Source organism: Grampus griseus (assembly GCF_964374135.1).
Source record: "Grampus griseus genome assembly, chromosome: 16".
In the NCBI taxonomy this organism is placed as follows: domain Eukaryota; kingdom Metazoa; phylum Chordata; class Mammalia; order Artiodactyla; family Delphinidae; genus Grampus; species Grampus griseus.
Window position 1 is genome coordinate 13654001 of NC_139010.1, and position 12791 is coordinate 13666791.

The following is a 12791-nucleotide window of genomic DNA, read 5'->3' on the forward strand; positions in this document are numbered from 1 at the left end:
CATGTTGATTTGATTCACTTTTCTTCATTCTACCTTCCTAACCTTCACCATGCTCCCATCATCTCTTGCCTGACAATTGCAATGTCCTCCTAACTCATCTCTCTCCTCCCAGCCCGGATCCCTTCAATGTGTTCTTTTAAACACAAATAGAGTCATGTTCCTCCAAGTCTTAAAACCCTTCATTGCCTTCCTAGTACTCTTAGAATAAGATCTAAACTCCTTACCATGGCTTTCCAGGCTTTGATGAGTTGGCCCTTACTGTCCTCTCCACCTCACGTGTTGCCACTTTCTCCTTCCAGTCTGGTCTTCTTTCAGTTCCTTTAACACCGAGTTCCCTCCTGCTTCAGGGCTTTTGGGCTGTGTGGTACTCCCCTCCTGCAATGTTCCGTATGTATTTTTGACATCCTTCAGGACTTGGCTTAAATGACCCTTTAGAGACCCGGAGGGATTGCCCCAGCCAATATTAAGTAGAAACCCTCTTATTGTTCTGATTCAGAGCATCCTGTTCTTTTTTAACCCCCCCCCATGTTAAACAATGATTTCTTCCCCTTCTTTCTTCATTTCCCCCAGTAGGTTTATTTTATTATTATTTACAAAAATTTGTTCCTTTTCCCCAGTAGATTGTAAATGTTACCAGGGACTGTTTAAATTCTGTTCCCTATGACATACCTAATGTTTAACGCAATGACTGACACACATTTGGCAGGCAGGACGTATTTGTAAATGAACGAAAGCCCATCCCTCTCCTTGGCATGGTTTGTGTTCCCCCCTTGTGTTCCCCCCTTGTGTTCCCCCCATGGTTTGTGTTCCCCTCTTGTGTTCCCCCCATGGTTTGTGTTCCCCCCTTGTGTTCCCCCCATGGTTTGTGTTCCCCCTTGTGTTCCCCCTTGTGTTACCCCCTTGTGTTCCCCCCATGGTTTGTGTTCCCCCTTGTGTTCCCCCCATGGTTTGTGTTCCCCCCTTGTGTTACCCCATGGTTTGTGTTCCCCCCTTGTGTTACCCCCATGGTTTGTGTTCCCCCCTTGTGTTACCCCCATGGTTTGTGTTCCCCCTTGTGTTCCCCCTTGTGTTCCCCCCTTGTGTTACCCCCATGGTTTGTGTTCCCCCCTTGTGTTCCCCCCATGGTTTGTGTTCCCCCCTTGTGTTACCCCATGGTTTGTGTTCCCCCCTTGTGTTACCCCCATGGTTTGTGTTCCTCCCTTGTGTTACCCCCATGGTTTGTGTTCCCCCCTTGTGTTACCCCCATGGTTTGTGTTCCCCCCTTGTGTTACCCCCATGGTTTGTGTTCCCCCCATGGTTTGTGTTCCCCCCTTGTGTTACCCCATGGTTTGTGTTCCCCCCTTGTGTTACCCCCATGGTTTGTGTTCCCCCCTTGTGTTACCCCCATGGTTTGTGTTCCCCCCTTGTGTTACCCCCATGGTTTGTGTTCCCCCCTTGTGTTACCCCCATGGTTTGTGGTCCCCCCTTGTGTTACCCCCATGGTTTGTGTTCCCCCCTTGTGTTCCCCCCATGGTTTGTGTTCCCCCCTTGTGTTCCCCCCATGGTTTGTGTTCCCCCCTTGTGTTACCCCCATGGTTTGTGTTCCCCCCTTGTGTTACCCCCATGGTTTGTGTTCCCCCCTTGTGTTACCCCCATGGCTTGTGTTCCCCCTTGTGTTACCCCCATGGTTTGTGTTACCATGCTTCATATTGTGGCTCGCTTTTTTGAAGGCTGCCTTCCCTGATTAATAGACTACATGGCATCTCTGTATCAGATGGTATCATTGCAACTTTTAAGTTTCTTTCTTGAAAATTCTTATGCTTTCTAATTATACATTGGGCAGGGTTGTTTGTTTCCCTGACTGTACTGTCAGCCTCATGAGAGCAGTGGCCATGGCTGTTTTCATCAATCATTGTTTCCCATCAGATGAGCATCTTGCTCCACACTCATCTTGTTTCGTACATGAGCTCATAGTGGTGAAAATATACCTCACCGACTGGTTGACATTTCATACTATGATAGTTATATACCATTTTATCAGATGTGACTAGGTGCTGGAGATGGAGGATATATGGAGAGAATCTTCATTTCTTGAAACCAGAATTTGGAGAGTTGAGTGATTTTTAATTGGATTCTCCTTAGATGGTAAGAACCTAAAAATTTGCAAGAGAAAAACTGTTTGGAACTTTCATCCTGAGCATCACATGAAGACATCTGAAATATTGCCAAGTGCAATTCTTCACTGTTGAGGATTAATGAAATCCTGGTCCATCTGCATGTTTGTCTTTCCAAGTCTCCCTTGTGACATCATTAGTGAGCTTAAGCCTCCAGAGAAGCTTCTTTGGAAATTTTCATAATCAATTAAATTCATTTTTGAAATGTGTAAATTCTTTGAATGTTACTCATAACTTTTTATGGGCACCACACATTTTCCTATATCAGAAAGATTTAAAATTACTTTTGCAGAAAAATACATTTGGAGTACAGTAGATATTTTCTACCATGCCATATAAATTCAGTGGGGTAACACTTTATTTTTCTGGCATGTTCTCGGAAGGAATGATTTCCAACATTAATTCAGGAAAGTCTAGTGGTTTTAAAAATCCTACCATGTGCAAGGGGATTTGCCTATCACCTTGTGTTAATTGGCCTCAGTTTCCCAACAGCTTTTAGCTCTAGGCCTCTCCACCATATACCCTCAACCAAAAGTCAGGTGCTGGGCTATAAAGCTGTCTGTTCATTCCTTCTTCCTAAGATCAAAGCCTAGCTAGTTATAAAATGCCCGGGGCCCCAGCTTTTCTGATTCTGGTAGAAGTACTGTTTATTCACTCTTTTGAGTATTACCACAGTCCTGATATTTTTCCTTGAACCCATTTCAGGTAAACAGAAGACAAATGGATCACTTGCTGGTTATATTTGGCATACAGCGTGTTTAGTTTAGGCCATACCATATTCATTCAGACAGTGATTTTGATATAAATGATGTGTCTGCCAACATTTTAAAATTAAGGAGATTTTACATAACCAATCTGTTTTGGTAGCTTTTCTTGAAAAATCTGGAAGGCTGGCTGTTTTGGGCTGGCTCCTGCACATGCTAGTTGGAGCTGGTGATATCAAGCAACCACCTTGGACAGGACAGGTGGTCTCCTGTTTGGTACACCCTGTACCACTCCCTGTTGTTTCCCTGACACTGAGGTCAAGTGTCAGTTACCATTTATCCTTGTTGTACTATTGGTTTTCTCATGGTACAATAAAATAACTCTTGTACCCCTGTCTGTCAGTCTAGGGGAAATGTGAGTGAGGGGTAGACAGTGAATTCCAAGAAAATGAGAGAAGGTATATTTCTTTGGGGAAATGAATAACTTTTATATGTCTGTTTTTTTCTTTTGTGGAATGTCTATTTGAATTAAAAGCATGCACTATGCCCCTTCATTGTTAACAGTTCCTTTCCTGGTTCCTATAGACATACGAATCAGGGACTTCGGATTAGATGCATGATCCTATAAAAAGAAAATTTGGGTCCCTCAGAGGACAGTATATTGATCTCCTCGAAGCTTACGGCTCTCTTGGAGTGAAATTCCCAGGTATCCTGTCTGTGACTTGTCAAGAGGGTAGCTGTTTCTGGCTTTCCCAATAATTAGGCCTTATAGGACGTGGCAAGTTCAGTATAAGTCAAGCAAACTTTGCCGTAAGGATTGTATATTATAAAAAGGGGATTGAACCATTTTTAAAAATAGTAATGTCACATAACTGGTTTAAGAGAGACAATACAGCAGCTCTGAGGAGGGAAAGATTACATCTGATTGAGGGGATCTTGAAGTTGCTTTTATGTTTCGCCTTGAACAAAGGGTAGAAAATCAGCAGCAGGAGACAGTGAAACCGTAGAACAGTTTGAATAAAGGAAAAAAATTGTAGGGATCAGGTGTGGATAGGACAGTGGCTAGAGGTGTTGATGAAAGTAGAGGAAACTGAGGAAAAGCAAAACCAAAAAGGTGGGTTGAGGCCTGGTTATGGACAGTCTTAAACACTAGGCCAAGAAGTTTGCACCTAACTTAAGGCATAATGAATAAGCACTGGCTAACTTTTGAATTAGGGGAGGGACTTATCAGAGCCTATGACTTGAAGGGGAAAAGGCTGGAAGTGCTGCCACCAGTGGTGAAAGAGAAAGAATCACTAGGTCTGTGCAGCTTCTTGGTTATGGTAGTGTTGGGGGATGGGCAGCGGGGAGGGAGGAGCTGGAGGGGAGGGGTGGGGTAAGGTTTTGAACAGATGGAGTCGAGTATGGATGTCCGAAGGAGGACCTGGTTTGGAAGGCGTATCCGATAGGATGCTTTCAGTTTCAAGTAACAGGTTGGCTCTGACAACATGAACATGTGTGGACTTACGTTACTGAAGAGTGCAGAGATAAGTGGGCTTCAGGAATGGTTGATCAAGAAGCTTCATGATGTCATCCAAAGCTCAGATGTTCCCTGACTCTCAGCTCTGCCTTCCACATGGGTGGCTTTATCCGGAAGCTGATCCTCCTCATGGTCACGGGTGGCAGCCTGTAGGAGTCGGGCTCCATTTGTCTTTGTTCACATCTAGTGGGATAGAGAAAATGTTTTCAGAAATTCTCTTACAAAAGCCTGAAAGCTTCATTCTCAAAAGCTTCCATTAGACCACTTCCCACTTGTCTTTGGCCCAAATTAGATTACATGACTGACTATTCTTTTTATTAACTGTGGTATAAAATTTAATATCTTAACCTTTTTTTGAGGTAACATTGGTGTATAACTTTATGTAAGTTTCATGTGTGCAGCATTACGTTTTGACTTTTGTGTATGCTACAACATGCTCACCATCAAAAGTTTAAATTTTCTGTCACTATACAGTTGACCCACTGTAGCCATTTCATCATTCCCCCCACCCCCTTCTGCTCTGGTAACCACTAACCTATTCTTTGTATCTATGTGGTTTTTTTGGTTTAGATTGGTTTGTTTATTTTGTTTTTGTTCTTTTATGTTCCATATACAAGTGAAATCTTACAGTATTTGTCTTTTTCTGTCTGACTTATTTCACTTAGGATAATACCCTCAAGCTCCATCCATGTTGTCGGAGATAACTACGTTCTCTTTTTTCTGGCTGAGTAGTATTCCATTGCATATAAATATCACATCTTCTTTATCCATTCTTCTGTCCATGGGCACTTAGGTTGTTTCTATATCTTGGTTATTGTAAGTAATGCTACCATGAACATAGGGGTGAGTTTATCTTTTTGAATTAGTGTTTCATATTCTTTGGATAAATACCTAGAAGTGGAAAAGCTGAATCATATGGTAGTTCTATTCTTAAATTTTTGAGTAATCTCTGTATTGTTTTCCATAGTGACTGCTACCAATTTACATTCCTCCACCAGTGTATGAGGGTTCCCTTTCTCCACATCTTCTCCAACACTTGCTATTTCTTGCCGTTTTGATACTATCCATTCTGATGGGCATGAGGTGATATATCACTGTGGTTTTGATTTGCATTTTCCTAATAATTAGTGATGTTGAACATCTTTTCATGTATATTGTCTTTGGAAGAATGTCTGTTCAAATCCTCTGCCCATTTTTCAATCTGTTTTTTTTTGTTGTTGTTGAATTGTGTGAGTTCTTTATATATTTTGGATATTAACCCCATATTGAGGATATGATTTGCAAATATCTTCTTCCATTTGGTAGGTCATCTTCTCATTTTTTGGTGGTTTCTTTTGTTGTGAAGAAGCTTTTTGATGTAGTCTCATTTGTTTATTTTTGCTTTGTTTCCCTTGGCTGAGGAGACATACTAAGAAAGATATTCCTAACACTGATGTCAAACAGCATACTGCCTATGTTTTCTTATAGGATTTTTATGGTTTCAAGTGTTACATTCAAATTTTTAATCCATTTTGAGTTAATTTTTGTGTATGTGTAAGATAGGTCTGGTTTCATTCTTTTGCATGTAGCTGCCCAGTTTCTCCAACACCATTTATTGAAGAGGTTCTCCTTTCTCCATTGTATTTTCTTTGCTCGTTTGTCATAAATTTATTGTCTATATATGTGTGGGTTTATTTATGGGCTCCCAGTTCTTGCTTGATCTGTGTGTTTGTTTTTCCACCAATACCATGGTGTTTTGATTACTATGGCTTTGTGATCGTATAATTTGAAATCAAGGAGTGTGCTACCTCCAGCTTTGTTCTGTTTTCTCAGAATTGCTTTGGCAATTTGGGGTTTTCTGTGGCTCCATAAAAATTTTAGGATTGTTTGTCCTAGACCCGTGAAAAACGTTGAGACTGTGTTGAGTCTGTAGATTATACTTTGGGTAATATAGACATTTTAACAATGTTAATTTTTCCAATCCAGGGAGCATGGACTATCTTTCCATTTCCTTGTATCATCTTCAATTTCTTTCAACAATGTCTTACAGTTTTCAGTGTACAGGTCTTTCACCTCCTTGGTTAAATTTATTCTGAGGTATTTTATTCTTTTTGTTGTGATTGTAAATGGGATTATTTTCTCAATTTGTCTTTCTCCTAGTTCATTGTTAATATACAGAAATGCAACAGATTTTTGTATATTGATTTTGTACCCAGGAGCTTTACTGTATTTGTATATTGTTTCTAGTAGTTTTCTGGTAGAGTCTTAATGGTTTTCTATGTATAAAATCTTGTCATCCACAAATAGTGCCAGTTTTACTTCCTCCTTTTCAATTTAGATGCCTTTTATTTCTTTTTATTGCCTAATTGCTCTGGCTAGGACTTCCAGTACTTTGCTGAATAAGAGTGACGAGAGTGGGCATCTGTGTCTTGTTCTTGATATAACTTTTAGTTTTTCACCAGTGAGTTTGATGTTAGCTGTAGGTTTGGCATATATGGCATATATACATGTTGAGATATGTTCCTTTTATACCCATTTTATTGAGTTTTTAAAACGTAAATGGGTATTGAATCTTGTTGAATGCATTATATGCATGTATTTGGATGATCATATTATTTTTATCCTTTATTTTGTTAATGTGGTATATCATGTTGAATGATTTGCAGATGCTGAAACATCCTTGCATCCCTGGAGTAAATCCCACTTGATCATGGTGTACGATCCTTTTAATGTATTGTTGTATTTGGTTTGTTGTCATTTTGTTGAGGATTTTTGCATCTATATTCATCAGAGGTATTGATTGGCCTGTAACTTTCTTTTTTGTGTGTTGTCTTTGTCTGCTTTTGGCATCATGTAAAATGACTTAGGAAGCATTCCCTCCTCTTCGATTTTTCGGAAGAGTTTGAGAAGGACGGGTACTAAATCTCATATGAATGTTTGATAGAATTCACCTGTGAAGCTGTCTGGTCCTGGACTTTTGTTTTTGGGGAGGTTTTTGATTACTATTTTAATCTCCTTACTGGTGATTGGTTTATTCAGATTTTCCTTTTCTTCATAATTTGGTCTTGGAAGGTGGTATGGTTCTAAGAATTTATCCATTTCTTCTGGGTTGTCCAGTTTGTTGGCATATAGCTGTTCATAGTATTCTTTTATAATCCTTTGTGTTTGTGGGGTATCTGTTGTAATTTCTCCTCTTTTGTTTCTGATTTTCTTTATCAGAGTCTCTCTCTTTTTCTTAGTGTAGCTAAAGGTTCGTTAATTTTGTTTGTCTTTTCAAAGAACCAGCTTTTAGTTTCATTGATCTTTTCCAGTGTCTTTTTAGTCTCTATTTCACTTATTTCTTCTCTGATATTTATTATTTCTATCCTTCTACTAATTCTGGGCTTTGTTTTTTTCTAGTTCTTTCAGGTGTAAAATGAGATTGTTTATTTGTGATATTTTTGTTTGTTTTTTGAGGTGGGCCTGTATTGCAGTAAACTTTTCTCTTGCTTCCTCTTTTGCTGCATCCCATAGATTTTGGTATTTTCATTTGCCTTCAGGCATTTTTTGATTTTTCCTTTGGTTTCTTAATAGGCCCAATATTTGTTCAGTAGCATATTGTTTAGTGTCCACACATTTGTGATTTTTCTAGGTTTCTTATTATAGTTGATTTCTAGTTTCATATCACTGTGACCAGAAAAGATGCTTGATACGATTTCAGTCTTCTAAATTTATTAAGAATTGTTTTGTGTCCCAACGTATGGTCTATCCTTGAGAATATGCACTTGAGAAGAATGTGTATTCTGCTGCATTTGGATGGACTGTTCTGTTTAAATCTGTTAAGTCCATTTGGTCTAATGTTTTATCTAAGGCTGATGTTTCCTTGTTGACTTTCTTTCTGGATGATCTATCCCTTGATGTAAGTGGAGTATCAAAGTTCCCTACCTTTATTGCATTGCTGACAATTTCCCCCTTTAGATCTGTAAATGATTGCTCTATATATTTTGGTGCTCTTAAGTTAGGTTCATATATATTAACTGTTACGTCTTTTTGTTGGATTGTCACCTTTTTTTAAATTATATAATGTCCAATTTTGTCTCTTGTTGCCCTTTTTGGCTTGCAGTCTGTTTTATCTGATATGAGTATGACTCTGCTCTCTTTCTTTTGGCTGCCATTTGGTTGGAGTATCATCTTTCATCCCTTTACTTTGTGCCTATGTTTGTCTTTAGAGCCCCAAATGATTCTCCTGGGGGCCGCCTATGGTTTGGTGTTGTTTTAAATCCACCCAGTCACTTGTCTCTTTGTATTGGTGAATTCAATCAATTTACATTTAGGGTGATTATTGATAAATAAGAACTTAGTACTGCCATTTTATCTTTTGTTTTCTGGTTGCTCTGTTTCTCCTTCTTTTCTTTTTCCTTGTGTTTCTGTCTACCATTTTAGTTTGGCAGTTTTCTATAATGTTTTTCTCAGTTTTCTCTTTTATGTTTCATGTCTCTGCTCTAGATTTATTTTTGTGGTTATTGTGAGATTTGTACGCAGTGTCTCAAAGCTAAAATAGTCCTTTTTATGCTGATGCTAGAGATAGCATCTTATCTTCATTTACATCTAGGGGTTCTGTTCTTTCTTTTTATGATTTTGTTGTTGCAAGTTCTCCCTTTTTATGTTGTGAGTTTGTTACCAAATTGAATAGCTATAGTTTTTTTTTTCTGCTTTTTTCCCTTTAACCTTCATGTTATCATTAAGTGCTTAACAACCTACTCTGACATAGAGTTGAACTTTTCTGATTTTTCCTTTCTGATTATTACCTTACTCAGTTTTGTGTACTTTTTGTCTTATCATTTCAGGTAGAAGAGCTCCTTTCAACATTTCTTGTAAGGCAGGTCTAGTGGTAATGAACTCCCTCAAAGTATGTTTACTGAGAAAGCCTTTATTTCTCCTAAAAATCTGAAGGATAACTTTGCTGGATAGAATATTCTTGGCTGACAGTATTTTATCTTTGCGTACTTTGAGTATGTCATTCTCCTGTCTCTTGGCTTGTAGAGTTTCTGATGAGAAATCTGCTGATAGCCTAATGGGGATTCTTTGTAGGTTGCTGTCTTTTTCTTTCCTGGCTGCTGTTAAAATTCATTCTTTGTCATTGACTTTTGACAGTTTTAATATAGTGTGTCTTGGTGAAGGTCTTTTTGCGTCAACAGATTTAGATATTCTTTTGACTTCATATCTAGTTTCTTCCCCAGATTTGGGAAGTTCTCAGCTATTATTTCTTTAAATAAACTCTCTGCTCCCTTCTTCTCAGATACCATTATCCTTATTTTGCCTTTCCAACACGTCTTGCCCTTCCTAATGGATAGTTTTAGAATTTCCTCATTTTAAAAAACCATAGCTCTCCTGAGTCATTTCTAGATTTGTATATTCAAGTTCACTAATTCTGTCTCTCATATGGTCTGCTCTGTTTCCAGTGCTTTCTTTTCTTCTTCTTTTTTTTTTTTTCCTGACTGTGTCGTGTGGCATGTGGGATCTTAGTTCCCCAACCAGGATTGAACCCATGCCCTCTGCAGTGGAAGTGAGGAGTCTTAACCACTGGACCACCAGGGAAGTCCCTCCAGTGCTTTCTAATGCATTGAAAAAAATGTCATTTTTTGAGTTCTTCAGCTCCAGAATTTCTGTTTGGTTCTTTAAAATTTTCCAGTTTCAGTCTCTTTGGCAAAGTATTGTTTCTGTTCATTAATTTTATTCCTGAGCTCATTGAACTGCCTTTCTGATTTTTCTTATAGCTCACTGAGTTTCTTCATGACAGCTATTTTGAATTGTCTGTCATTTAGATTGCAGTATTTGATGACTTTGAGTTGTGGAGAACTGTCATTTTTGTGTGTGTGATACTATGTTGCTATGGTTTCTCATGGTGCTCGGTGAGTTGTTCTGCTGGCACTTTTGAAGTAGCAAACACCTTTCTTCTTTAGGTAAAGCTTTTTTCATTTGATTCTGACAATTCAGCAGGTTGCTAATTAGAGGCTTTTCTTTTGTTTTTCAGTAGGTGGTGCTATATTACAAGTTTTGGATTTTTCTTACCTGAGCTGCCTCCGGCTATATTTGAGAATTGGCACTTTCCATCCTCCACTGCCTGTCTGTCAGATGTGTTTCCTGGGGCCCTCATTGTCACTGCTTGTGCCTTTGGGGTTGGTGGTGCCTTGCCGCTGCTGGTGTCACTGCTGGGAACACTGGGATGGTGGGTGTCACCACCATGTCTAGGGTCGCCTGCGTTGCAGGCAGCTGCTGTGGCAGGGCAACTAGGAAGGGTGGGGAGATGAGTTGGGTGCCTCTGCTGCATCCAGGGCTGTTGGGTTCATGGGCACTGTTGCTGTGAGTGGGAGGGGGGCTGGAGACGTGGGCACTGCAGCAGCTGGAAGAAGCAGGGTCACAGGTCCTGCTGCTGCTGCTGTGACTGCTGCTGCTGCCCAGTCCCCTGGCTGCAGGTGCTGTTGCAGCTGGGAGGCCAGGGCCATGTACCCTGCTTCCCCTCCTGCTACTAGGTTCTCTGGGATTGCAGGCTCAGCTGCCATGGCTGGGGGGCCAGGATCATGGTCACTGCCTCTGCTGTTCCCCTGGTTCCACCTCCTCCATGTGTTCCAACCCACCCACCTATAGGTGTACAGATGTGTGGAAGTCTCTGGCATCCTGGTGTGTTGGGCAGAGGAACCTTTGTTTGAGTTATGGATGTTTCACTAGTTGTCGATTAAAGGGGAGAGACAAGGGAGTGTCTCATGTCGCCATGATGCTGACATCACTTCATTTTAACCATTTTTAATTGTACATTCATTAATGTCGTTCACCCATCACCACCATCCATGTCCATAGTTCTTTTCATCTTATACAACTGAAACAATAACTCCGCATTGCTTTCTCCCCATAGTGCCTGGAAACCACCATTCTACTTTGTGCCTCTCTAATTTTGACTCTCTGCTTTTCTCACATACCTAGAATCACACAGTATTTGTATTTTTGTGACTGGCTTATTTCACCTAGTGTTATGTTTTCAGGGTTCACCCATGTTGTAGCATATGTTAGAATTTCCTTCCTTTTTAAGACTGGATAATATTCCATTGTATGTATAAACCACATTTTGCTTATCCATTCATTCTGTGATGGACACTTGGGTTTCTTCCACATTTTAGCTACTTTGAATAGTGCTGCTGTGAACATGGTTGATAGTTGTACACATATCTCTTTGAGACCCTGACTTCAGTTCTTTTGGATATATACCCGGAAGTGCTAAATCATATGTTAATTCTATTTTTACGTTTTTGAGGCGCTACCATAGTGTTTTCCACAGCAGCTGTACCATTTTACATTCTCACCAGTAGTGCATGAGGGTTCCATTTTACCCACATCCTTGCCAACACTTCTTACCTTCTGTGTTTTTTGGTTTTTGATAGTAGCTATCCTAATGGATATGAGGTGGTATCTCATTGTACTTTTGATTTGCATTTCCCTAACGATCACTGATGTTGAGTATCTTTTCATGTGCTTGTTAGCCATTTATATATCTTTGTTGGAGAAATGTCTTTTCGAGTTCTTTGCCCATTTTTGGATGAAGTTGTTTTTTTCTTTGTTGTTGAGTTTTAACATGACTGTTTTTAAACCCCTGGCAATGGGAGTGGCATCACTCTTAAATTGGGTTGATTTTGGATCCTGGGTAGACAACGTACAGTGTCAAGTTGCACGGAGAAGATTGTGCTCAGTTTAAACATGTCTGAGGAGCTAGTGAGATATCCAGGTAGAGAGAGCTTAAAAGGCTGGGTGTATGAGTCTGGATTCCGAAAAGAGCGAGCAGAGGGAGGTTTTACTTCAGAATAAGTTCTTCAACTAACTGATGTTGAAGCTTTTAAAGAACTATCTGGCAGAGGCAGTCATGCCTACCATATATTCTGATTGCCCCTTGCATGTCCCTGATCCCTTTGAGTTGGCAGAGATACATATGTAGTCATGGCCAATGGGCTGTGGGGGAGGTAGTGTGTTTCTCTTCTAGGCCAAGGCAGTAAAAGAGCGATGCAGGATTCTTCCTGTTTTTCTCCCAAAGGGAGACTGAGGAGGCCATGGATTCCAGATGGGTGACTGTAAAACGCAAGGGCCTCCGTCTAGCTTGGGTCCCTAAGCGTGTAGAGCCAGGCCCCTTGCCGACTCATGCAGTCCATTTAACATGAGAGAGGAATCAAGTTTTGTTGTGTTCACCTCCTGAACACACTCCATTTGGAGTTGTTGCAGTAGCATAGCCTGCATGGAATTTTATCTCTTTTTAATGTCTCAGGGATGCCATTATAGAGCTGCTGTTCTGCTGATCTGTTATTCCTCATCAGCATCAATGCCATTGGGGATTACTGATCTAAGTAAGATTGTTGACTTTGAGAAGATTAAGATGAGCTGGTGGTAAAATGTATTGCCTAAAAAAGCATAAAA

The 12791-nt window shown here is 40.1% G+C and overlaps 1 protein-coding gene across 2 annotated transcripts in view; it reads left to right on the forward strand.

Moving 5' to 3' along the window:
• Nucleotides 1-12791, forward strand: part of BICC1 (BicC family RNA binding protein 1) — a gene marked incomplete at its 5' end in the record, with an annotated part of 301799 nt that overhangs the window by 151969 nt on the left and 137039 nt on the right. The window lies entirely within an intron of this gene.